The sequence below is a fragment of the Amblyomma maculatum genome, chromosome 10 (assembly GCF_055883805.1).
Source record: "Amblyomma maculatum isolate TAMU_Amacu chromosome 10, ASM5588380v1, whole genome shotgun sequence".
In the NCBI taxonomy this organism is placed as follows: domain Eukaryota; kingdom Metazoa; phylum Arthropoda; class Arachnida; order Ixodida; family Ixodidae; genus Amblyomma; species Amblyomma maculatum.
In genome coordinates this window covers 112765278-112791206 of record NC_139353.1, presented here as the reverse complement: position 1 = coordinate 112791206, position 25929 = coordinate 112765278, and the positions used below count along the sequence as shown (strand labels likewise).

The 25929-nt window shown below is 43.0% G+C and overlaps 2 long non-coding RNA genes across 4 annotated transcripts; one reads left to right on the top strand and one right to left on the bottom strand.

Annotated features, from left to right (window-relative positions):
• Positions 1-840: 840 nt before the first annotated feature.
• On the bottom strand, positions 841-7723 carry LOC146177258 (uncharacterized). 3 transcript variants are annotated; one of them, XR_014701289.1, is made up of 3 exons: positions 7463-7723; positions 5001-5191; positions 841-1015 (listed from the first exon to the last, which is right to left on the bottom strand). It is a non-coding gene; the product is annotated as an uncharacterized LOC146177258 (long non-coding RNA). The 3 variants fall into 3 exon arrangements; XR_014701288.1 differs by lacking the exon at positions 7463-7723 and adding an exon at positions 5444-5593; XR_014701290.1 differs by lacking the exon at positions 7463-7723 and adding an exon at positions 5342-5459.
• A 12699-nt stretch (positions 7724-20422) lies between these two features.
• LOC146177257 (uncharacterized) lies at positions 20423-25404 on the top strand. Its single transcript, XR_014701287.1, has 4 exons — positions 20423-20517; positions 23338-23495; positions 24399-24552; positions 25292-25404. It is a non-coding gene; the product is annotated as an uncharacterized LOC146177257 (long non-coding RNA).
• The last annotated feature ends 525 nt before the right edge of the window (positions 25405-25929 follow it).

Below are 25929 nucleotides of genomic sequence, written 5' to 3'. Positions count from 1 at the left end.
AAAAATTGAATTCATTCATGAGCCAAATGACCCAATTCATGAACCAAATTCCCCAAGCGGCAAGCCTATGGTCGGCCCGCACTCGGCCCTTGCCAATATGGCCGACTGAAACTCACCGGGCCGACCTAGGCCACGTACCTCAGCCCGAGGTCGGGGATTGACAATGGCCTAAGAACGGCCGATCATCGGCAATCGACCTCGGGCCGACGAGTACGGCCGACTTGGCCAGCCTATTGCCGCGCTAGGGTCATGTATGGGCCATGGCTTGCCGACTTAACCAGCCTACTGCCGCGCTAGGGTGATGAATGGGCCATGGCTTACCCACACATGGTCCAACCACTTCGGCGGTACTCGCTGGCCGGTGGTTTATCCACCGTCGGCAGTGCACCTCGGGCCAACGAGTATGGCCGACTTGGCCAGCCTACTGCCGCGCTAGGGTCATGCATATGGGCCATGGCTTACCCACACATGGCCCAACCACTTCGGCGGTACACGCTGCCCGGTGGTTTATCCATGTATAATTAGTGGTCTACTCATCCATGGCCTATGGTGTACCCATTAAAATATCCGCAGTTCAATTGTGCATGGAAAATTAGCGCTGCGGCAGTATTTTGAGATACGCATCTTCTCCTCCAAGCGGGCTCTTACTTTGTGGCATCAGTAATGGTGTTCTCCGGGCAGGTGAAAAGCAACCCATACGTATGTAGCTCAAAAAAGCCTGAGCATCGGCAAATGTAGGTTTAAAGAGCACTTTTTATTGGTTTTTCTTAAATATTCGAAACATGCTCAAAGCCCTGCTAATAAAAAAATGGCACTTGCAGCTTACTAAGTTTGTGAGGCTTCACATCAATTTATTCTGGCTTTCAGCTTCTAGACTGAGTTGAAGATGTCACGCTTCCCTGCTCGTTGTGCCCGCCGTCCTATTACTTCACTGTCACGAGCCATCGCTTGATTGCTGCCGCGGTCTTCCTGGAGAGGACGTCACTCAGGTACACGCTGCCTCTCCTCAGGCATCCTAGAAAATATACGAAAGAAAATATCGGCCTTCATTCCGTATTCATATGAGTTTCCTAGCCTGTTAAAATGATAAAAGACTGTCACTCAAGTAATTATAAGGATCCTCAGTGGTATCAGTAGTGATGTAGTCATCCGATGATATCTGAAGTCATTTGAAATATGAGGTGTACCATTTTTACAAATATACTGCTTGTCCAAGCAAATTTTGATCCAAGGGATAAAAAAGACATTTCCGAGGCAGGGGAAGGAAACCAGAAACATATTGCTGGTAGCTACCTTGAGCGCCACAGAAAAGGTTTTGTTTGGAATCCTTAATTGACATTATTTACCTAAATTACTGATTAATGACTTACACAATAAATGGTTTTGCTACTTGGAAGAGTACCGGCACGAACCACGTTTCATTATTAGCGATAAAGAACCATCACGTCTGCATTTCGTTCCCCAGATACAATAGGAAACCCCGAAAATACAAAAATCAGATTGCCGGACAATACAATTGAGGCCTTGGCTTGGCTCGACAGCCCTGTGTAGCGTTAGACCTATAAGTTGCCTATGGTTTCTTTGTCCGCGCCAGCCCAACCGTTCAACAAGACCGTATTTGTACTTTACAGCTGAAAAATAATGTTCCACTCATTTGTATCCTTACCGCTTTGTAGTCATTATCCGCATTGCAAAGTTCAGCGCGCTCAGTGTAACTCGCGCCTTCATGTGCGCCAAAGGACTGACGCGATGCAACCATCGCCAGCATATCACCCTTACTCATGCATGGGACCAGCCATCATAGCGGCAGGTTGTTTCGTCCGCTCAAAATCACGTTGAGAGCAGCACAAGTGAGGTGTGCGAATGGGCTGGTAACGGTTTCGGTATCTACATAACCGGTATCTACATAACACTGCAGATAGAAAAAAAAGGTACACATGAGGTTTCTAACCGCAAATATCGAAACAGAGGTTTCCGAACGTGCTCACCGACTCTGTAAGTCGTATTTTTTGTCTAAAGTGAATATTTAGTACTTGGAGCGAATAACCTCACTTCCCTACGTACAAAATAAAAATTTACTGTGCTGTCCTAAGAGGCTGCCGGCAATGCGTCATCGGTTTCCATCGCCTGTTTCTAATGGTTTATTTCTAACCCTTGGCTCAAGCTATCAAGCACAGCAGGTCTATGTAACTTGAATAAAACCTGCATGAGATCATACATATAGGTATATTTGTAAGCTTTACAGATTTCACTTACAAATATTACGAGAATCGCGTCACTGCGGTCTTTCTTTAAAATTGACACCAATATTCGTGGCTAAAATAAAGTACTCAACGTATTAATTCAGCTTCGCAAGTGCAGCTGTAACAGAAAGGGAGGGCTGGCGACACCGAAGGTGTACATAGCTTTCAAATTTTCTTAGATGGCCCAACCGCTCGAAATATGTAATTTTAAAAATAAGCCCTTGATAGTGGCTTTCTCACAGCGTATATGGGTGCCTTTAATAGAGGTCCCATGACCATCTTTCGTTTCAAATGAATTTTTAATACGTGGTGGGCAAATATCTAGACACAAAGGAATTAACCTTAGTTTTGCAAGATACGGCGTAGTTTCTTCGAAAACAAAAAAAAAATATTACGGTATATCTTTAGAGGTAGAAAACGCTGCTTTTGCCATTTCAGAATGTTGCAAATTTGGATACCATGATTTTGTCATCTACTATTTTTTACTCACTAAATATATGCAGGTTTTACATTTACAAACAGTATAAGAAACCCGTTTTGTTTTTGCAGTTGAGTTATTAAAAAATCGCAAACTTTGGTTCAGAAGCGATGCGCTGTAAAAATATGCATTTTTAACCTTGTATACTGAAATGTGATGCATTAGGTCGGTTGCACTAAATATGTTTCCACTTCCTAACGCATGTTCTTAATTCCAGGCAATACTTGGAGATCCAGACTGCTAGGTGTGTTCTACACAACACATCAAAATTGCCCAAAATTCGAAAACAGCAGTAAAGGGTAAATTTGCTGCAATTAAAAAAAGATCATCTTCGATCTTCAAATACCTCTCAAGAATCTTCAGTACCTCAAAAATATCGCGGACTAAAAAGTGTTGCGTTATATTGTTTAAAAATATAACATTAAATATTAAACCAAGTGCTTGTCCTGATAATGGCGAAATTCAGCCTGCATTCTTGCAAGATCCAATATTATCCTGCACTGAAACTATTTCTCTGCATTATCTAGGTTCCATTCTTTATTTCTGGAAAAACTTGAAGCTCTAGGTTTGTTTTGTTCTACATACAATATTTAAATCGGCCAAAATTAAAAACAAAATGGTAAAATAAGGAAAACTGATTAGGACTGAAGAAAATGCCGCAACATCGATTTTTATCGAAATCTCTGGAAACAATGCAAAGTACTTTGTTAATATGAGTCAGTAAATATATTGAATTCTGCAAAATGTAAAATTAGAAATATAAAAATGCCTGTTTTTAATCAATAGATTTGCTTATATGACTCCCCCTTATAGAGTAGGCATCAAAACTTCAATTTAGTATTTGCTGAATTTAGTTACATTTTACTGTAAGTAAAATTTAAAGCCTTGTCAGCGCTAATAAAGTATTTTCTGCTTGTCAGCAAGGACATAATCTAGCTTAAAATGGTATTAATTCGCTATTTCTGTCAATTTCATAGCAGAACGCAAGTGAAGGCTGCACTTTTTCTCTGTCTTTCATTCTTTTTTATTTCTAGGTGCAGTAGTATTCAATCTAGTCTATTAATATATTATTCCATTTCTCAGCTTTGACCATAACTAACAATACTATATTTTTGAAGATGGTTTTTAAATGTGTATTTTTTATAATGCAATCATAAGCAAATTGCTTTACAGCGTTACAGAGAACACACATAGCAGCTTAGATCTCCAGATTCTGCCTTAAATTAACAATATAACCTGCGTAATAAAGACAGAATATTTTAGTGCAAACAACGTAACGCTTCACGCCAGTATGTAAGGTTGAAAATAAACATTTTTGTAGCGCGTTGCGCTTGAAGCAAAGTTTGCGATATTTTACTAAATCAACTGCATCAATGAAACAAGCTTTCAATACTTCTTATACAAATAAAAGTTATGTTGATGTGGTGAGTAGAAAACAATGGATGACAAAATTTTAGTGCGCAAGCAGCAGGCCTCCAAACGTGCAACATTTTCAAATGACAAAAACGGGGTTTTCCAGCTTAAGTGATAGGCGTTTTTTTTTTCTGAGAAAACTACGCCGCATCTTGCAAACCTAAGGGTCTTTCCTTTGTGCCGAGAGATTAGCCCACGACATAGGGAAATTTAATTAAAACAAAATGGTCATAACTCCACGATTACTGTTCCTGTCCAAAGACATCCATATTTGTTTTCATTTCGCCTCTTTAAACAGGCTGGTTTAGGCAATGCGGTGAATAAAAATATCGTCATATATAATAAAGATTTCCGCGCTACACGTTGTACCTAAAGCTACCTATATTGTCACAACTGTCATTCGTTATTTGTAGCTGAAACAACATCACAAAAGGAATTCGATTGCAAATTGTTCGCGAGTTAAATAGGCGTACGGGATGACACAGGTGTACTCTGCAGAATACAATTTAAGAAAGAGCAGTCACAAACTATAGGCAAATAAGGCTATGATACGGAGCATATGCATTACTCCGGTTAACAGTAAAAAAGTCTACTTTTACCATATTAATATATTCGACAAACTATTGCATGTTCACATAGGAACACAATAAATGAACTCATTCACGCATCTAATGTCTATGGGCATTAGATGCGTGAATGACTTCGCTTTATTCCAATTCGTGCGTCACTGAAAATAATTGAACTAGGAAAAATTTAATGTCTACACAATTTTCAGCGAATATACCACAAAATATACTAAGGTGCTTCATTTATAGTCACATCACCTAGCAAGTGAAGTGGGATAACAGAACTAATCAGACACTCACCCTGATCAGCATTTCGCTTTTGCGTCATCTTTGTAAGTTTTTAGGCAGGCTTTTCCACTGATTATCCTCTTCTATATACCCTTGCCACCCACAGGACACAGATCTTCTGGGCGTACCGAACTGTTGGTTTTCGCACCAGTGATACAACTTAATCGAACCATTTCTACGTAGAAAACACTCTCGATGCGCACCTAAAAAAATGAAAGCATGTATGTTTAGGCGAAATCATTCACCCGTGATAAAATAATATGATTTGAACAATAAAATCAAATGATCACACTCGAAGCAACAAGAAAGTGGTGGAGAGATAGAAATTGAAGCAATGAAAGGCGGTTGCTTACTGCAAAAAGCCAATAGCAAGAGGTCCACCGTCTATAAGAATAGGCAATAAAAATAAGGCACATTTAAAGGTGCATGCAGCAGTTACAGTGATGCAGTGCTACCTTTTGTTAGGCAGGCTTTTCCGCTGATTATCCTCTTCTTTATTCCCCTTCCAACCACAGGACACAGATCTTCTGGGGGTGCCGAACTGTCGGTTTTCGCACCAGTGATACAACTCAATCGATCCATTTCTACGTAGAAAACATTCCGATGCGCATCTAAAAAAATGAAAGCATGTATGTGTAGGCTAAATCATTCACACATGACAAAACAATATTATTTGAACAATAAAATCAAATGATCCCACCCGGAGCAACAATAAAGTGATGGAGAGATAGAAATTGAAGCAATGAAAGACGGTTGCTTACTGAACAAAGTCAATAGCAAGAGGTCGTGCGTCTATAAGAATAGGCAATAAAATTATGGCACATTTAAAGGTGCATGCAGCAGTTACAGTGATGCAGTGTTACCTTTTTTTGTTTCACTGCAGCGGTTGGTATAAATATTGCAGAAATTGCTAGGCATCTCAGGTAACCCCATTGAAAACCTCATCCAAGGTTGCTGCGGCGTGTTATTTGCAGCTGTTAACGGTAAGACAGGCTATCCTAAGAGTGCATGTTCATTTCCTCCTCTTTGTACCTTGAATGAAAGCGACTGAACAGTGGGTGTTGTAAGAGGTGCAGCGTCCCTAGGAATAGGGAAAAAAATTAAGTTTTGCTTGTAATAAACAAAGGTACAAAAAGGAGCAAATATGCTTGCAATAATAGCATGATGACCTACCTTTTCATCAACAGCTGTAAACAACCTGTCACTACTAGTCGGTTCTTTGGATAGGGTTGTCAATGCCAGAGCTTAAAGCTAAGAGCAGTATGAGTAATATTTATTGCGGTCACGGCCGTAAAGAATTAGCACAATACTCCATTACTGTAACTATTCAACCGTCCATTTATACATATTGTTCATTAAATAACCATGCACATCTTATTAAGTTGCTCTTTTCTACTCCCAAATGATTTCCTATACAATTAGAATACGTGGATCGCTGCTTCGGTTTAAAATTTTTGTACGATGGCTATGACGTGCACTTCATGCATACAGTACGTGAGGCACAAAGAGCTATAATTGCCGAACAGGCGGACCTGACGTCCTGTCCCATTTAAAGTGCGCGCCGTGATCGAGCGCTTCGCGAGCTATATATCTCGGACGATATGGTCGCCTCATACCGGCCGTCAGTTTTTTTACAATGTGTCCCACGTGCACGTTGTTTACTTTCCAGTGACAGGGGCGCAGTGCACACACGGCTGATGCGCCTTTTTGCTTGTTTTGTTATTTTCCTCAGCCTTCGAAGCGCGTCTGCGAAACCGCTCTCCTATTGTCGCCGCTTCCTGACAGCACGCCCTCCCCTGAAGGTGCGTTCTCAGAAGGGGGGCGTCGATTAAGAAAATTTTGAAAAGGGGCTCACTTGCGCTGTTCACGGCTTTCAAATCCTCAATATGATATTAACCATTATAAAAGTGGAGGCTCATTATGACTTAATTATAGCCTAATCATCAAGCGGCATCACGCACATAACGTCTGCCCCACTGTAAAATTCGCTTGCACAGACCGCACGGACAGTTTTCAAAGCATCGTCTGTACATTTGAAAACAAAAAACTGCCCTAACTCTTAACAAAATCCAAAAACTGAGCGAACATGGCTTCCTGCGCGCAGAAAAGACGCTGTCCAAATTATATGTACAGAGCTGAGCGCGTATTATTAGGTTACTAATTGATTGCGGCGCGCTGCGCAGTCAAAAAACTGCGCAAATGGCTTCCGGTAGTGTTCTGTCGCGCGTTGGTGGCACACACACCTGTTATGCACGGCTTCTCTATTTTCGGCGCAAATGTTGTTCATATCGCAGCCAGTAAATAAGTCCACGCACTTGCTTGCATGTAACCCGGACGAAAATTCGCTTAGTTCTTGAAGTCATGCTTCGTGCAGTTGTTTCGAGGAGAATACGGAAAGAGAATATTTTAGACTGGTAGGAGATTATATAGAACCAATTATGAAGCAATGACATGCTGCAAAGATATATACTCACGGTCTAAGATGACGGCTTTCACTGAGTCCGAGAATGCCGATGGTTTCCCGCCGTTGCTGTAATCCGTACTCCGGCGACATTTCACAGCTCTACTATTCACAGATATGTAGCAAGCACAAACCGGAGCACATGTAACGAATATGGGCGCAAGAAAAAAAAAATTATACACAGCACAATGAATAAGAAAATTAACGAGGGAAGCAATTAAAGAAAGGTATAAGAAGCAGTCACAAGTCTTGTAGCGTCTTCATCAAGCTCTGAAATGAACGCTTCGGGAGGAGGCCGCACAGCCGCGCAGCAGGGGATTCGTAGACGAGGTGAAACAATGAACTACTCAACCAGTGCGCGTCGATTCCCGCCGTGGTGTTGTGTTCGCAAGGGCTGCGCGTGGGAACGAAGGACCAACGACCCTCTCGACATTCCATTCCTCCTTTGCCCCAGCCTCTCCTGTCTGCATCGGCCGGCCGTGCCCAGAGATTGGACCGCGCCGATGAGCGGCCGCCAGCGCGCACCGCTCGAGTCGAGGTCTAATAAATAGTTTTTTTTTTTCTGTTAGCAAAAGCATTGTTTCTTCAAGCCAATCGCGGACATAACATTTTCTAAAAAAAAAAAAATAGAAAGCCTCCCCATGTACCATCCACAACGTTGCGTAAATCTATACAGTTGGTGCATCGACAAATGCGCGCGTCATCTTTCCCCTCCCGCTTCCACCTATGATCGAACAAAAGACGGTCGTTCGACCTTTTATATTTACTTCAAAATATTTTATATTGTTGCATGATGACTGATTAATAATATCGAAGAGGCGGAGTTCCGAGCTTCTCTGCTGTTCTGGCCAAATTTAGTTATAGATTACACAAACTATGTTCAAGTTAGCTAGCTGAAAATTATCTGACTGAATATATACATGTTTTTATTTGTATTCAGTTAATTTTCGCTATTCGGGTAAGAGGAGATGTTTTTATAAAAATTCTCAAGATCGGCCCAAGAAACGAAATTTTCCTAAATTGCAGGCCTTTGTTTCAGAAAAGGTTCATGGTAGAGCAGCAATAATTCCACACTATGTTCTCAGCATAGTTATCCGCAAACAGGTAAAGCTTATAGTTTTGTGATATTTGAATACAGATACGATCGCGCTAATTTACAGAAAACAGCGAACATTGAAAATTTCTTAGGAAAATAAAAATAACTGTTTTAACTCTGTTTAAACTTTTTCCGCCTATTCTACACTACCTCAGCTTTCAAAATCATTAAAAACACCGTGCATACTTTTGAGCGCTAGTAATTATGGCCACTTTGATAAGGCCTTTGTCCAATTATAGCGCACCGCGCAGATCTGGAGTTCTCCGGAATTTGTGAATCGTTCAAGGTTTTTAAATTTTGGCATATTATTGTAACAGGGAGAAATACATTTATAAAAGAGGATGAAAGATATATGCATTGAGAAACAGCCAAGGAGCCAGGCAATGAGGGCCGCCAGTTCGACGCACTTCTTTTTCTTAATCTTCCACAAACGAGCGCGCCACTTCGTCCTCATCATTCTCCAGCTATAAAAGTATTTCTTCGGTTATTGTTTGTCTCGACTTCGCAAATTGACGGTGACAGACACAGCAATGAATGATTCAGAATCAGTTTTGTACGCGTCGAATTCCTGATGCGCTGTGGCATCAGGCACCACACAGACGTTTTTCGCAATCACCTTCACCTTAACGCGAATTACAGAAGGAGACGATAATGTTCAATGAGCAAGGAACGTATTCCAAATCATTTTAGTAGAATGGAAAAATTGTGAAGGGCATGGAAAACTGCCTCAGTAAAACACAGTGTTTCTGGGCTGTATCCGTTTTCTTCGAATCACTCGACAGCGCACATTATTTTCATTCCTGTACAGTTTCTTCCATGAAGTCCTGGCTAGCGTGAACCCGCGGCAAAGGCCCACTTCAGGCCGTCTGGATGCCGTCATCTGAGAAAGGCACGAGCATCCGGTTACCAATTGTTTTTTTTTTCTTTTTTTTAGCATTCCATACCTTGCTTTGCCACTGCAGCACCAGTTATGCTTTCCACCGATCACATCTGGCGCAGCAGTTTCTCATGCGGCAGAGGCTGTCGCCCGCGCTGGTGAAGCGGGCTTCCCGACAGTGATCGCATCTCATTAACTTCACCTCGTGTTATTGGCGTCCGGTTGCGGTGCGAAAAACAGGCGGATAGAATAGTGAAGCTCTAGTGCCGATGCGTTGAACTGCTACAAGGAAGTATTTTTTATTAGTTTTGGGCAGCTTCACCATAATATATGTATCGAAGTCTGTCGGTCTGAAGACGCAAAACCGAGCTCTCACTGCTCCGCCTCTTAAAACGAACGTCTAGGGTGGGCACACCCCCGCGCTCATGGCCGCTCCGGTCATCTCAACATCTCAACATTACTGTCCTCATTTCCGTCGACATCTTTTCCCTACTGTTGGACATATTTTTAGAACCTGAAATCCAATCCTGCTTGCAATTAATCGCTTAGTGGCCAAGAAGTCAGACCTACAGCAATTGCAGATTCCTGTTTAAGGGTCTTATTGGACTGGTCGTAACTACTAGTGCATCAATATTGTGCAATGTGTTTTTATTGACATTGCAAATTGATGTAGAGAAGAATACGTGAACAAAGTTTAAAGAGATATCATAAACGGTTTTTTTTTATTCTCCTCAGAAATTTTCATTGTAATAATGGTGAAGTTGATTGCGAAAAACGTCTGTGGGCTGCCCTATGCCACAGCGCATCAGGAACTCTACGTATACAAAGCTGACTCCGATTCATTCAGTGCTGTGTCTGTCACAGCTAGTTTGCAACGTCGAGACAAGAAATGACAGAGGATGATGAGGACGAAGTGGCGCGCTCGTTTGTGGAAGAATAAAAAAAAAGAAGTGCGTCGAACTCATTGCCTGGCACCTTGGCTGAATACAAGTACCTTCGCACTTGTATTCAGAACTCGGGCGTAACCACAGAGCCATCACGCCTTATACGCTTCAGATTCGGATATCAATTTTGTAGACATTTTGCGGAATCCTTGTGGATTGTGGGCGAATGTTCCACTTATCATGGGTCCCGAAAGCGATAGCGCGCATGCATAGGCGGAAGTTCTCGCCGTTCTTCCTAAGGCTCAATAGGCCTCACTCTGGAAGCGACGGGCCAACTGAGCATAGGCATTAAAAACAGTTGAGCAGAGGCAATTTACGAGACTTTTGTGGCCACAGGCCGACAAAAACGACCTTCCTTTTGAGACGTGTGTTAGCGAGGTAAGCACACGTGCGAGAAAAAGTGGAGAGGCCACGCGCTTTGAAAAGTCTGCACGTCCGCCTTTTCTGACGGTGGAGCGGTTATTTCTGTTTAAGGTACTCTCCTAACTGTACTTGCCATCTTGCCCAAACAATTTTGTCTGGCGCATTGTTTTGTATAAAATAAAAAAAAAAAGCAATCGTAGCGGTTTGCTCGAAGCTGTACGTGTTGGTTCAATGCTGGGAACTAAAGCTGGAACGTGAAACCGAAGGAGGTTCTTGCCTCTATCAGCCTCTCTCGCCTCCCTGCTGTTCACCGGCAGTCTGCGCAGAGCGTGCGCAAGCCAACAGCGCATGTGAGACGCGCCAGCACAGTCGGTGGGAAACAGGCGGAGGAAGAGGGTGGATGTTTACTCTGCGGGCGCGTTGAGGCCAAATTACAGGCGCCGAGGAGCGCGTTTCATCGTACTGGGCGCGCCGCTTTCGAGCTCGCACGATGTCGACAATCGCTGAACCATTCGCTTTCGCCGTAGTCCCTTTATGTTCTCTCTCCGAGTGCGTTTTTTTTTTCGTTTTTTGTTTTGTCTAGATATATAATCTCGCTATTACTGCCTGTAATATATAGATATTGATGCTTATTCGCTTATTTAGTCGAGTTTGCATTTTTCCTCCTTTTCGCGTTTCAGGGTTTGAACTGTTGTCATATTACTTTTATGTATTCCGTTACGCGTGTTTTTACGTTGCGTTTCTTCGTGACAGCAAATAAATGCATATTGTAGCGCCCGAGCAAGAAGCGCGATCGCTTTGACAAAGACGGTGACACTGCTGCCGTGACTCGCACGCGTGCGCTGTTCCGCTGCTGTTGTGCTGCACTGTGCAGTTGCCCCGACTTCGAACCATTCTTTGCTGTGTCTGTCACAGCTAGTTTGCAATGTCGAGACAAAACGTTACTGGATGATGATGAGAATGATGAAGACGAAGTGGCGCGCTCGTTTGCGTAAGATTAAAAAAAAGTGCGTCGAACGGGGGGCCCTCATTGCCTATAGCTCCTTGGCTGTCTCTCATTGTATATATGTTAATTCCTCTCTTATAAATATATTTTTCCCTGTTACAATAATATTGTCACGTCTCGGTAGAACGCCAAGGAGGGCCTAGCGTTAGATGGTTTGGATGGTCGACCAGAGCGAGTCTTGCGTTCAAGCTTCTTTCTCTTCCAGGCTCGCGCTTGTCCTCTCATATCTCATCTTTTGCTTCGCCTTCTATGTGTCATTTGCCCCCCTCCTCAGGAAGCATCGTCTCGATGAGGTCGTGGGCCATTCACAAACGCCGTAGAATCTTCAGTTCTGCGTGGTGCGCTACGCCTTGCACCAGGGCCTTACTGAAGTGGCCGTAATTACTTGCGCAACAAAATTATGTAAGGTGTTTTAATGATTTCGAAAGCTGGGGTATAGTGGAGAATACGTAGTAAAAGTTTAAACACTGTTTAAACTATTTTTACTTTCCTAAGAAATGTTCAATGTTCGCTGTTTTCTTTAAATTAGCGCGATCGTATCTGTGTATCGCTTTGACATGTGACAGCCCATGTACCGGGGCTTCTCATGGTCGCAGTCTGCGCGAAAAACTGCCATTTTTTTCTTTTTTTTACCATCGTGTGAATGCCCAAAACTAAAATGGCAAACTCGGGTCTTCCGGCTTTTCATTTTCCAGAGATTGCGTCTAGAAAGTACACACATCGTATTCGTTCCTTTCCCCAGGTAAACAGAGGATGCTGCGCGTAGTTCCTTATGGATAATGCAAAAGCACTAGGACAAAAAACGGCTGAGAAAACGGTCATTTGTTCGATCAACTTGCGGGAACGTTTTCTTTCTCGGCAATGAAAAAGCTACCTTCTAATCACTAATTTAATGCCACATAATCGTGCTATGGCCACATGGTTTCGTTTTGTATGCGCGTTCTCACTAACAACTGGATTTGTACTAGAGGTTAAGTAGATCCAGGGATGTAATTGGCGTCCACTACAAGCATATTGGGTCGGGAGGGCTAGCCGGCTTCCTGGCCAACATGGCACGCGGCCGACCGTGGGCTGCCAAATGCCCGAGCAACCGTTGCCAAACAGGTCGGCATTCAGTTGGGGTTACAAGCTCGAGCCATGGTTGCTGGCCGACTTCTGCCCAACCTAGTACATGGCCGACCATGGGCCGCCCAATGGCCGAGCTACCATGACCAAATTGGTCGGCGTTCAGTCGGGTGCTCGAGCTTGGGCATTGCTTGATGGCCGACTTCCGCCCTACCTGGCACATGGCCAACCATGGGCCGTCATTCGACCGAGCCCCGAATGCCGGGAGGTCGGCTGCCGACCAGCTCCCGATGACCGGCCATAGGACGGCAGTCGGCCAATGCTGCTTGGGGAGCCAGGTACAGGCACTTGCAGGGGAAGTGCAAAGAGTTCGAACTGAACTCGTAGCCGTCAACACGTGGCAGCAGAATGTCGAGCAAATGCTAACCCAGCTGCAAAATGGCCAGGCGCGTAAATGAAAACCAAATTTGGCAGTGGAACTGTCGCGGCTTCCAGCGCAAGAGAGCGCTACTGCAGCAATACCTTCCACTCATAACTGAGACCCCTCTCGCGATCGCCCTTCAGGAAACAGGGAAGGGAGCCAAACTAAAGGGATACCAGGTGTTCAACAGCGATAGCGGCGTGAAATCGACGGTGGCGACCTTTGTCAAGCGCAATGTAGCGGTGATAGAACACGATTTGAATTCGAGAGATATCGAGAACGTATTCCTCGAGATAAAAACGGGACGAAAGAAGGATCCCAGTCTATTCCTTCTTAACATTTATAGCTCGCCCAAGCAAAAGAAAATTAGATTTAGGGCCCTTATGCGCAAAGCCATCAAGGCGGCCGGTAATAATCCCTTGCTGATCGTTGGTGACTTTAACGCCAGACATCAAGAATGGGGCTATGCTTTACAGGACACCAAAGGTAGGCAGCTTTGGGAGGACACGCACGAGCTAAGTCTCACCCTCTATACGGATCCCGATCATCCAACAAGGGCGGGTAACAGCGTATGCACGGACACATCCCCAGACCTGACATTTTCAAAAAACTTACAGGGTTTAGATTGGCAAAATTCTGAGCAAAGTTTTGGCAGTGACCATTTCATTATCGTTTCGGTCCTCAAAGAGGGCGTCAAGACGCACAGGGCGTGCCAACTGGCCGTTACAGAATGGGATCAATTTAGAGAAATCAGGGCAACCGCGCAATTATAACGAATTGAGAACATTGAGGAATGGACGGAGGCACTCGAACGCCACGTTGGTGAGGCGACAAAGACGCTGGTAGAAGACGACGCTCCTGGTATAGCAGATAGCCGACTGCTCCACATGTGGGACGCTAAACAAAGCATGGAACGCAGGCTGAAGAAACAAAAGTGGAACAAGAATCTTAGAAGACGAATCGCGAGGCATAACAAAGAAATTGAAAGCTACGCGATCAAATTGTGCGAACAAAACTGGCTCAGCAGATGCGACGAAATGGAGGGAGGCATGAATCTCTCCAATACGTGGGGCATGCTCCGGCATCTGCTGGACCCAACAAATTCAAAAACTCAATCGGGAATAAGATTGGCAAAAGTCAGGCACGCCTTTGAAGGTGACGATGCGGCGTTTATGAATAAGTTAGTAAAAACGTATGTTGCAGACAACCAGCGCTCCCCACTCCCGAGCTACGGTGGCACGCCCAATGAGGCACTTGACGCCCCCATCACGGAGGCAGAGGTAAGGGCGGAAATTGTAAGACTAAAAACTAAATCAGCCCCGGGCCCCGATGGAATCACCAATAAAATGCTAAGGAATCTAGATGATGACTCTATTAGTCTACTAACGGAATTCATTGGAAAAGTTTGGGAAACGAGCCAGTTGCCAGATCAGTGGAAAACGGCAAACATAATACTAATACCCAAACCGGGAAAACCCCCGCAATTGGAAAATTTGAGACCGATTTCCCTAACCTCCTGCGTAAGGAAGTTGCTGGAGCACGTAATACAGACGAGATTAACGTGCTTCATGGAGCAAAACAACCTGTGGCCGCACGGAATGGTCGGTTTCCGACCACACTTGTGCACGCCGGACGTAATGCTCCGACTAAAGCATGATATCATAGACTCGCGATCGAGAGACGCCAAAGCGATCCTGGGCGTAGACCTCACCAAGGCCTTCGACAATGTCAGGCACGAGGCTATTCTCGAAGGGCTCGAAGTGCTCGGAGTAGGGGAGAGAACGTACAACTACATAAAAGACTTCTTATCGGGCAGAAAAGCCTGCATGATATTTCAAAATTTAGAATCTCCTACGATAGAGTTAGGAAGCAAAGGCACACCGCAGGGCTCAGTGCTATCGCCTTTTCTATTCAACGTAGCAATGAGAGGCCTCCCGGGTAAACTTAACCAAATCAAGGGGCTAAATTTGAGCATGTATGCGGACGATATTAACCTCTGGATTAACCATGGGAGCAATGCGAGTACGGAGGAACGCCTGCAAGCAGCGACCGACATCATTCTCGATTACGCGGCTAAAAGGGGACTTTCGTGCTCCCCGCATAAATATGAGTTGTTCGTTTATACCCAAAGTACCTCCGCTGCAAGAATAGCGGGGAGTTTCATATTCAGGTGGAGGGCAAACCGGTGCCAAAAGTAGATCAGATCAGGATTTTGGGGATGGTAATTCAATCCCACGGTCATAACGGAGAGGTCCTGAAAAAATTAGAAAGTTACGCGATGCAAACAATCGGGCTCTTGAGGAGGGTCGTCACTAAAGGAAGAGGTCTCAAGGAGAGAAATTTACTAAAACTAATCCAGGCATACGTAATAAGCAGAATCAGTTACGCCACGCCCTACCTGGACATCAAGGCCGGTGAAAAAGAGAAGTTAGACTGCCTGATTCGAAGATGCGTTAAGAAGGCGTAGGACTGCCCATTGGTACCTCGAGCGAACGACTGTTCGAACTCGGGGTGCATAACACGTGGGCAGAATTGGTGGAGGCAGTGCGAGTCTCCCAATTAGAGAGACTAAGCACGACCGAGACGGGCAGGGTAATCCTTGCAAAAGTAGGCCTCAACCCAGACAGAGGAGTTCAAAAAAAAGTCACAATTAATAGTGAAATCAGGAATGCCTTGGTAGTCCCCCCCTTCCCTAGGAATATGCACCCAGAATTTAATGTCGAAAGAAGGGCCAAACGAGCTGAAGCTCTAGAGCGACGGTTCAAGAACATGGGAGCAAAGGAAGTAGTCTATGTTGATGCGGCAAGTGGTAGAACAGGTGCGGCGGTAGCTTCGGTAGTCGATGGCCGAGGGCACCGGTATCCGCGGCAGCCATCAGAGGCCGCAACATAGAGACTGCGGAGGAAGTTGCGATAGCGCTAGCTTGCGTAGGAACAGAAGCCAAGTTCATAATTAGCGACAGCAAAACTGCCATTCAAAATTTTGGGAATGGGAGGATATCGCCGCAGGCGGCCAAAATCCTCACCCAAAGAACAATAAATAGGAAAAATCAGTTAATTAGGACACCCGCTCACGCTGCCGTCCCTGGTAACGAGGCGGCTCACGAGCTAGCCCGAGCTCTCTACTTCCGGGTAGCCGTCGAGTCCCCCGAACACTGGGCATACGACGAGCGTCTGCAAAATTACAGGGAAATCATCGACCATTATAAATTGGGACGTAGACTGGTACCCCCGCCAGATGTTAGACTAAATAATAGAGAAGCTGCCGCGTGGAGGCGGCTACAAACTAATACGTTCATGAACCCGGTCTGGGCGTTTCACGCGCTACCAGACTTTAGGGACAATGATCTCTGCAAACACTGTGGGGCGAGAGGGAACCTCGACCACATAATTTGGGAGTGCCCACAATCTCCAGGGATAGGGCAAAATATTACAAGTAGAGAAGCCTGGGATGCCCTGCTGCGAAGCGCGGACCCTGCGATCCAGCACCGTACCGTCCATCTGGCGGAAGAGGCCGCAAGAAGCCAAGGGCTACCTGCCAGCCTCTAATCCGCCGGCGCACGGCTCCCCGTTTCCGATGGAATTAAAAGTTGTACAACCAACCAGCTGCTGAAACCAAAACTAGCAAGAAACGCAAAAAAATATACTCAGTGGCCATAGGCAAAAGCCGATTGGTAATCCATATATAGGAATGTCTTGCACACCTTAACAAATAGAAAAATGCCAACAACATTTAGTGTCTATTGTCCTTTAAAAGTGCTTTATTCGATGCTGTGTAAGGAAATAAAATGCAGCCTTTTTAAAACAGCTATGCAGTACGTAATTCGAAGAGGTGCCGTACTAAGGTGCAAAGGCTGCAAACTCTTCACGTGTACGAAGACAATGTGTTGATGAAATGTAGGCATTCTCGGCGGCGAACGTGTGTTACCGAGAATATCGCAGAATGCCCATACTCAGTTGAATCTCTGCAATATAAAACCATGTTTGGAAGTGGGGGCTCGGTGCTCACACTCCCTTGACAGCTTCAACAAAAAACGCGCAAATACGTAATTATACAGAATTTTCAGTCAGCTGACTTAGTTTTAAGAGTACCTTCACCCATTATGTCGCCTCACCCTCCAAGATTTGGTTCATTCATTGTTCATTGTCATCCAACTCTAACAACCCAAAAATCCCAAATTTTCTTGAATGAACCCAACATCCCTCCAATATGACTTTGTTGCCGCTCCCTTTTAGCGCCGTCGTTTGCACCCTTTTGGTAAATGCCCCATTCTGCACCTTTAATATAGGGTGCATCGGCCGAAATAAGGTGCAATTTGTAGCGCACCCTTTTTCTCACCCTTAAATGTGAGATAATGCCAAAAAGGGTGTTTCAAGGGTGCGCTATGGGGTGCAAATACGCGGGGCACCCTTTTTTCTACCCTTAAGGGTCAGAAATTGTTTAGTGTGTATTCAACGCTTCTTGCTTGCGAAGGCTTCTGCGAAGTTTGAGCATCTTAGTCCCGGACATCCCGTGCTCACAAAGGGAAACCCAGAATTTCTATTCTAACAACAATTAAAGCATAGGCATTCATTGATATAAAATATATTTTAATCTCTGGAACAAAGTGAAATGCTTCATTTTTATTGACATATGGTTGTTTCTGCGCACTGTACACTTGCTGACAAATAACCACGTACGCGCAGCTTTATTTATATATTGTATATGCGAACAACACGGAAACAAAGTCACGCAACACTCCTCTTATGTATATGTAATAACAAACACAGGCACATGTGGCAGAATTGCATGAATAGCGCAGAACGCAAACGAGGAACCTTTACTTACAGCGGCTAAGGGACATCGCGGCCTGTGATTGCACGCAAGGTTTTGCCGAAGTCACCATCTTTTGAATGAAGAAGCTGACGAAGTTTTTTTTTTTTTTCTCAGATACAACACAAGACACGGCCGGTTCATCGAGACACGAGACACGGCCGGTTCATCGCGAGGAAGCTCGTTGGTAATGCCGCGCTTACGGTGAAACATACCCCTAATATATAACTGCATCCATATGACATATGTGCAGCGCAAAAGGACAACCGAGGGACACAGAAAAGGTACACAGCACAGGTGCTGTCTATAGCGCCTGAATGTGTACACTCTTTGTGATACACACTGTCATGGAGCACCGTTACCGACTCGCCCAAGTTTCCATCCTTGTGAATATATCTGCATGCTCTAAAAATGTTTCTCGCCAACAAAAGCAGTTGCCGTTCACCTTCCGTCATTTCTGTCGATGCTTCGTTCCCATTGTACAAAATGCGTACTTACGTAGCATCAGATAGCGCAGTAATACGTACGCTCCTTGTTCTAGCGGTACCCGTTTGCCAAAAAAGCAAGTCTTCTCTGTGCACCACCGCTTTCTCTTTGGCATTTTTCTCTGCAGTTTAGTGAGAGGCACTGGGGAAACAACAATCGGGAACCGCGCTTCACCACTGGCCACACAGTAAAAAGAAGGGATACAGGCGAGCACAGAGCGCGCGCACAAAAAGCGAAAAAAAAAAACCGATGCAATCGTCGCCGAGCAGGTAGAACTGCGGAACGACTCGCATGAGCAAACACCTACACCGTAAATAAACTGCTGCACCTTCGTGAAAGCAAAAGACGCACAGAAGCAGGTTTAACATGCACGCACAACACGAACAGATTGCCGTATTTTGAAGCGAGAAAACTGCGTCGTCTGCTCAAGTGATACCCTCCCGACAAGCAGCGCCCTCGGCCGCTAACGATTGGCTTTCATTGCAAACAGCGCCATCCTCGCCCATAGGGAAGCACGGACGCTCGTCACACTAGCCAGTATATTCTAGGCACTGTAGTTATGCATCGCTCTTGTGTCACGTGATGGTGCTCCGAAGATCTGCAAAAAACTTCTCGGGGAGGCGACGTTTGGCGACGTCGAGCATGGAAAAAAATACTTCTTTCTGCTAGAAATCTTCAATGTAAGTTGGCAAACGTTTTCATTCCTTTTTTATATATTCTTTGCACATACTCACGGAAAATTTTATGTTTCTGAACTGAGCGGTTTTTAACTTACACGCGTTTACCCATTTTTTAATTTGCTGCACACAGCACGACCAATGGGCTAGGAAGATTTTTCTTCGTTTAGCCTTTTTAGCATCTAGTTAAGTTCTATACAGTGATCCTCGATTGTCCGCGGCCTCTTTCCGATCATTTTGCAACGAAGTTCAGATAGTTAGAGCGTTTCTTTTTTTTTTTTTTTTGCGGAGTTATTACCAATTATTCAAACTTAAACAACCCCTTGGCCTCGCAGCCATAACTGTCAGCTTCAAATATTTAGGGAGGCCTTGTACTGCGTAAAAGCGATGTAGACGCTATTTTTATCTTCCATCAGATGTGTGCGATCGCTCGCTACCTATCTTTTTTATTTATAGCGTTTCTTTGCTGACCTTTTTGCACATAGAGCCGGTAACTCGAGGTTGATTGGCATAGTCCATAAGCAACTACTTTTGCGCGTAAAATTATACTGTTTTTTTTTAAGCTTTCGTTTCGAGTAAGCACAGATTGGGGGGGGGGGGGGTGATACATCATTTTATTCATAACAATTCGCAGACTCCAACACAGTAATAGTTATATTTGTATCCTCAGTAGGTCAGTACGTATTGTTTATTTAAGTCCCAACGTTTATTTTTGTATTTTTTATTGAAGTCCCAAGGGTCCAAAGTATTTTTTTTTTTACGGAGGCGTGACAAGTTATGTGGGTCAAGCTAACAATTGGCTGTGAATTAGGTGATTCGAGCTTTCAAACTTCGTCTTCTGTTTTGTTTAATTTCTAAGAACCTTTAAGCTTCACAGAGAAACAGCATATTTCGAAAAGTGAATTTCAACTATGGAAGTTCTTCGCTTATTAATGTTTGACAATGCTGACAAGGGTAAGAATTGAAACAGATGATAGGATCGAGTTTTTTGGTAACTTATGGCATGTGACCTATATCTGCTAGGATTTCAATTTCTGAGACAGCTTTTCTTTAGGAGTATAGGGAAAGTAATGGTATGTTATGGATTTTGAGAAGCATGGATTCAATGAAGTTTTTCTTTTATTGCGTTTACGGCTCGTTTGGCAATAATGCTCGCAGTCCTGTTGATGCAATTGTGTCGTCACACTGCTTTTGCAGCAATCGAGGGAGTGCTGCCTGAATATGAGGCAGACAGCGTCATGAATCTGTTGAGGCAGTTTATTCTATCAGCCATTGGTGCCCTGCCCTAAAGCATCCTTCCTGTAAAGGAGACATTGAATTGGTGCGTATCACATGCTGATGTTTTTTGCATTCATGTGTTTGCTTTATGACTAAAATTTTTACTGGTTCATGCTCTCTTGCATTTATTGTTTTCTTTTGAGAGTATAAAGTGTGGTTGTGTAACAGGCTTCATTAAAGTAAAGCTTGAAACCAGATCGGTGTTGTTACATGATTCTTGCTGTGTTTTTAGCGCAAGACTGACGTGTTGGTGAATCTTGCTCATAGTCTGCACTAAAGAAAATTTTTCATGGCCTCTTCAGAGCTTTAAAACAGGAGATATACTTATCTGGTTTATTGGAGTAGTACCTACTATTTCTAGTTGATGCAAAATTGAGTAAACCTGTGTTTTAATAGCTCATTGACATAGTTTCATAATATAGCTGACTGCACTGTGCATATGTGTGCATGTTCATGCTGACATTCAGTTACTGTTTATTTAGACTGCCTCAGCATATGTACACATACAGTGATGCTTCACTTGAACAATGTTCGAGGGACCTTAGGAAAAAGTTTGTTGAAATGAAAGTTCATTGGACTGAAATAAATGCGTGAAAGATTGTTTCCATTAGCTTCAAGAAATATAGGTTGTTCAAATCTTGCCTCAGCCCATTTATTTGTCACTGCGCTCACTTGCAAGTGAAGAATGCGTAACCTTTTGCAGCACTTTTGAAAGGATTACGGTGGTTTTGAACTCAATTACTGTGTAAGCTCCTGAGAATCTTGCCTATCATAACGGCCTGCTGAGGAGAAAAGGCTTTCATCTTCTCCAAGCAGATCATGGTTAACCAAAATCCATACATTCGCAATTCTTGGAGCTAAAGGGCCTAGTAGGGTTGAAGATCTGGCTTTGACTGGCTATGACTGTACAGCTAATTAAGCGTGCAAAGACAGCTATGGATTCTTGTGGTTACAAGCTAGTTTAGACAGCCAATTCACTTTAAAGCTAAATAACGGCCACTTTTCTTCAAGCGATAATGAAGAGTGGTTCCTAACATAAAAATATGCTACAAAGAGTGCGGACTGTGCTTTTTTAAGCGCTCAGTATGACGTTGAAGACACAGGATAGCACCACTGAAAATGTTCGTTGAACTGAAATAAGCAATAACTGAAGTTTGTTAAAATGAAGGGCGTTTGCATAGTGTTCACTAGAGCTTCAGTGGAGGGATTTAATAAAGTTCGTACAACTGAATACTTCGTCTAAGTGACGTTCGTTGAAGTGGTATTCTGTATTTCTGTGACTAAACGAGAATATTTACTTTGCTCAAAGCATCATATACACAAATATTTACTTTCTTGCTAGACACCAAATGTGCAATTAACTTCCGAACTCATTTTATTCACAACCTAAATAAATGCATCGTTAACCCTACAGCCAAATAGTTATTAGCAATAAGAAAAGTAATATGTTCATATTTATCTGTTTGGAGAACATTTTTTGTTTATTGTTTTGTGTGTTTTTGAGTTGTGCAAACATGAGGGTGCTTATTACAGAAGGGGTGGGCTGCAAGGCGGAGGGAAGTATCAGTGTGGCGGCCCTTTTGTGTTTATCAAATAATAATGCATCCTAACATGTAAAACAAGTGTCTTTACAGGCAGCTAAAAATGTTCTTTTTTAGATTCCATGCTTGGGTTCTGCCTGGATAAACATAGATGGCAGAGAGAACTTTCTGCCATGGGGTGTGAACTGTATTTTGTGCAGAAAGCCAGAGGCTGTTGAACATGTCTTTATAGATTGTTGTGATTGGGTTTTTTGGGGGTAATATCCTACAGTGAATTTTGCTCAAAAATGTCCCTTTAAACCCCCATTGAATTTTCTTCTCAGGTATTGAAAATTACAACAGTGTTCTGTAAGATATGATAAGACTATTAAGCTTGCATAGCGCATGGAAGCGTCGAATGGCTGTTCGCCATGCTTATCTTTATTATCAGACCTACCCAAGAGTATAATGAGGGTTCTGTCCAACAGATGATGTTTTGAAAGCTCAGCCATGTGCACCTGTGTTTATCAATGTATTTGAAAAAGTGATCAGTTTGAATGTGATAATTAGAGGTATTGTATGTAAACTAGCTCTCGGCCAGCCTGTAGTGTTTGTGAAAAGGCAACAGTGACAAGAAGGGTGTTTTGCTAGAGCTTTTAAGGCTCTTAAATCTGTGCAGCTCTGCTTTAGTACATGCATTGTCTCCTGTACATGGCTAGTTAATAATTTCTGTTCATTTTATTACAAAAAGTCATTTTAAATCTTTAGATAAGCTTGCTCAACTCTATTGTTTGTTTGCATTGTGTTCACACATTCTATAGCTGGAAATGATGCAGTATTAGTTACAAGTAAATAAATAAAAGGAGCAGCAACAACATTTCCTTCTTTTGCACATTTTTAAGAGAAACATACGTGGGCTCATTAGATTTTAGTGTTGTTTGCAACTGTGTTTGATAGTGAAAGATCTTCCTGTCATTGTATCGAAATCTTTCAGAAACTTCTGAAATAGTTTGATACCTGGTGGTGTGGAGGTTGACTTCCCAGACAGTAATGTATTCCTATAGAACCGTATGCATGCACAATAGATAAACGTAACCACTTGCATATATCACTGAATCTTCCACTCTAGAAGAGAATTTTGTGCACGAGAATTTTACTGTAGTTTGCCTCTGTGGAGCATTATATTTCTAATTCTGGGCTTCTCTTTTTATGCTGTTACTCAGCAAAATATGAAGTATTCCTTGTTTGTTTCTGTTACTTGTGCATTTGACTTTTCCTTTTTTTATTATTCAAAAGAACTTTCTTCCTGCTATTATGACTAGTGTTCTCATATGCATATGCAGTCCTCTTGATGCTTCATTGAGCCATATCTGGAGACTCCCTGTTGCCATGGTCTGTGCCGACAAGTAAAAACTAGGCAACCTGACTTCCGGGACAAGTAGCAGTGGGACGTAGCTGCATGGTTTCTTCAGCATCCATGTGGATTTCTTATAAAAGACAGGTATTTCTTCTATATTTGACTTTAATATGGGATCAAGATTTTACCTTGGTGACAATCTCTTGAAGAAAAGGATGGACATGAATGGCACTTTCTTGATTTCTTATCTCGGGAATACACTATTACGACTTGTTAACTGCATATGTAGCAAAAATTATATGTGACTGCATATTCCAGCAGTAAGCTGCATGATTTTTTAAGGATGAAATAATTTAGCTCCTATTGTCGGTAGCCTACTACTGAAGAGCCAAAGCAGGTAATACTAGGTACTAAAAAGTGATTATGCGGGGGCGAAAAGCTCTCCAAGTTTTAAGCCTTTGTACAGGGCCACCATGTTTATCAAAATGTGTCTGGGACACATGCAAGTCTTGTATCCTCAAAAGGACCTCGTCTAAATTTAAACAAAAGTAGCGCCAACCTATTTTGAGTACGACCAGTTCAGCAGTAAGCTCAAAATTGAAGCAAAAAAGGCATTCATGTCCTGTGCGATGTCAGTGCACGTTAAGAGCTCCAGCTCGTCGAACGCTCTGAAGTCCTCCCCTACGGCATCTCTCAGAGCCTGGGTTGCTTTGGGATGTTAAACCCGATAAACCAAACCAGTCATTTTTTACCACCCCATCTGACTTGTCTTTCAACGTATCTCCAAAAGATAGTGCCTACATAAGACTTGCCACTATTCCTGAGATTACCTAGATTATTATGTATTTATGTATTTTATGATCACGTAATTTTCCTCAGTGGAGCATTGCGTTTCCAATTCTGGGCTTCTCTTTTCATGCTGTCACTCAGCAACCATATGAAATACTCCTCCTATGTTTCTTTTACTTGTGCATTTGACTTTTTCTTTATTATTCAAAAAATCTTTCTTCCTGCTGTTCTGACTAGTGTTCTCATATCTACATGCAGTCCTCTTGTTGCTTCATTCGACCATATCTGGAGACACCCTGTTGCCGTGGTCTGTGCCGACAAGTAACAAGGCAACCGACTTCCGGGACAAGTAGCAGTCGGATGTAGCAGCGTAGTTTCTTCAGCATCCATGTGGACTTCTTATGAAAGAAAGGTATTCTAAATTTTGCTTTCATATGCGATAAAGATTTTACCTTGGTGACATGCTCTTGAAAGGAAAAGGTGGGCATGAGTGACACTTCATTTTATTACTCTCTAGAAATACACTATTGAGACTTGTTACCTGTATATGTAGCAAAAAGTATGTGTGACTCCATATTGTAGGGTAACTATAATATACTTCATCATTCCCTATTATTGCTCTTGTATTCACCTAGATGCTTGGTGTAGCTGGTCGCCTTCAGTAATTACTTAGGTGTGTGTTATCTGCTATAGCAAACAGGCATCACTCAGAAAAAATGGGAGCAAACAGGCATAGTGGCATCACTTGCTGGTAGCATGCACCAAAATGTATGTATACATACTGATATGTTGCCGCTCAACATGTGTATTTGCTTGATGTAGCAAATGGCAGAGGAGAGAGTTTACTATAGATTAACGCTCTGATGATCAAGCATACTGGCATGTAAATTTCACTCCTTTGATTCCTGGGCCCCTATTGTGATAAACTAATGTCGAATGATATAGAGGATCAAAAGGAATACAACTAAACACAGCAATAGTCTCTATCTCCTGAGGGTGTTTTGCAGGTACTAGTTTGTACAGAAAGTTGGCAACCAGTTAGAATATTTTGAGCAAAAAGAGGCATCTGAGTGAAGAGAGATGTGTGTGATGCTAGCACAAAGCGTGTGCAAATGGCAGAAAAGTTTTGAGCATGTGTATTTCTTTTCTAGGTGACACCATGATAAATTTTGATATGGATGCTACATCAAACACACAATGTTGTTGCCATCAGAAACCAAGTGTTTCTGTGTCAAGGGTTTGTGCAATAAATGAAGGTATGAATTTGCATCTGTTTCTTTCACCACTCTCACTTTTCACGAAATATTACACACATGTGAACAGTGAGTAAAATACACATTATTATTGGAAGCTTGAAATATAGTTAGCATAACACAAGATAATAATACTTTGTATGAACACAATTCTTTAAAATAACGGTGACCAATTATCGGAACACAGTTGTTACAGTACCCATATACGCTATCAATAGGCTAATCATAGCAGGTATAAATACGTTCTATGTAAATACATTCTATTCAATCATGGTGGCCGTTTGTCGGAAGGAAGGTCATATACATAGATGATACGTGTTCTAAAGTCTTTCTTTTGATGGTTGATAGTTTCTGTGATCATATTGCCTAAAGACATCGCATAAAGTGGTCATAGACATCTTTGTAAGGGATCACTGCGACAGGAATGCACGCCCTGCTCGAATTTATTTACGAGAATGTGGAGTGGTTTATTGGCATTCAAAAAGTGTCTGCAGAACCTCCTGACGCGCTGGCTTTTAAGGATAGAGAATTTGAAC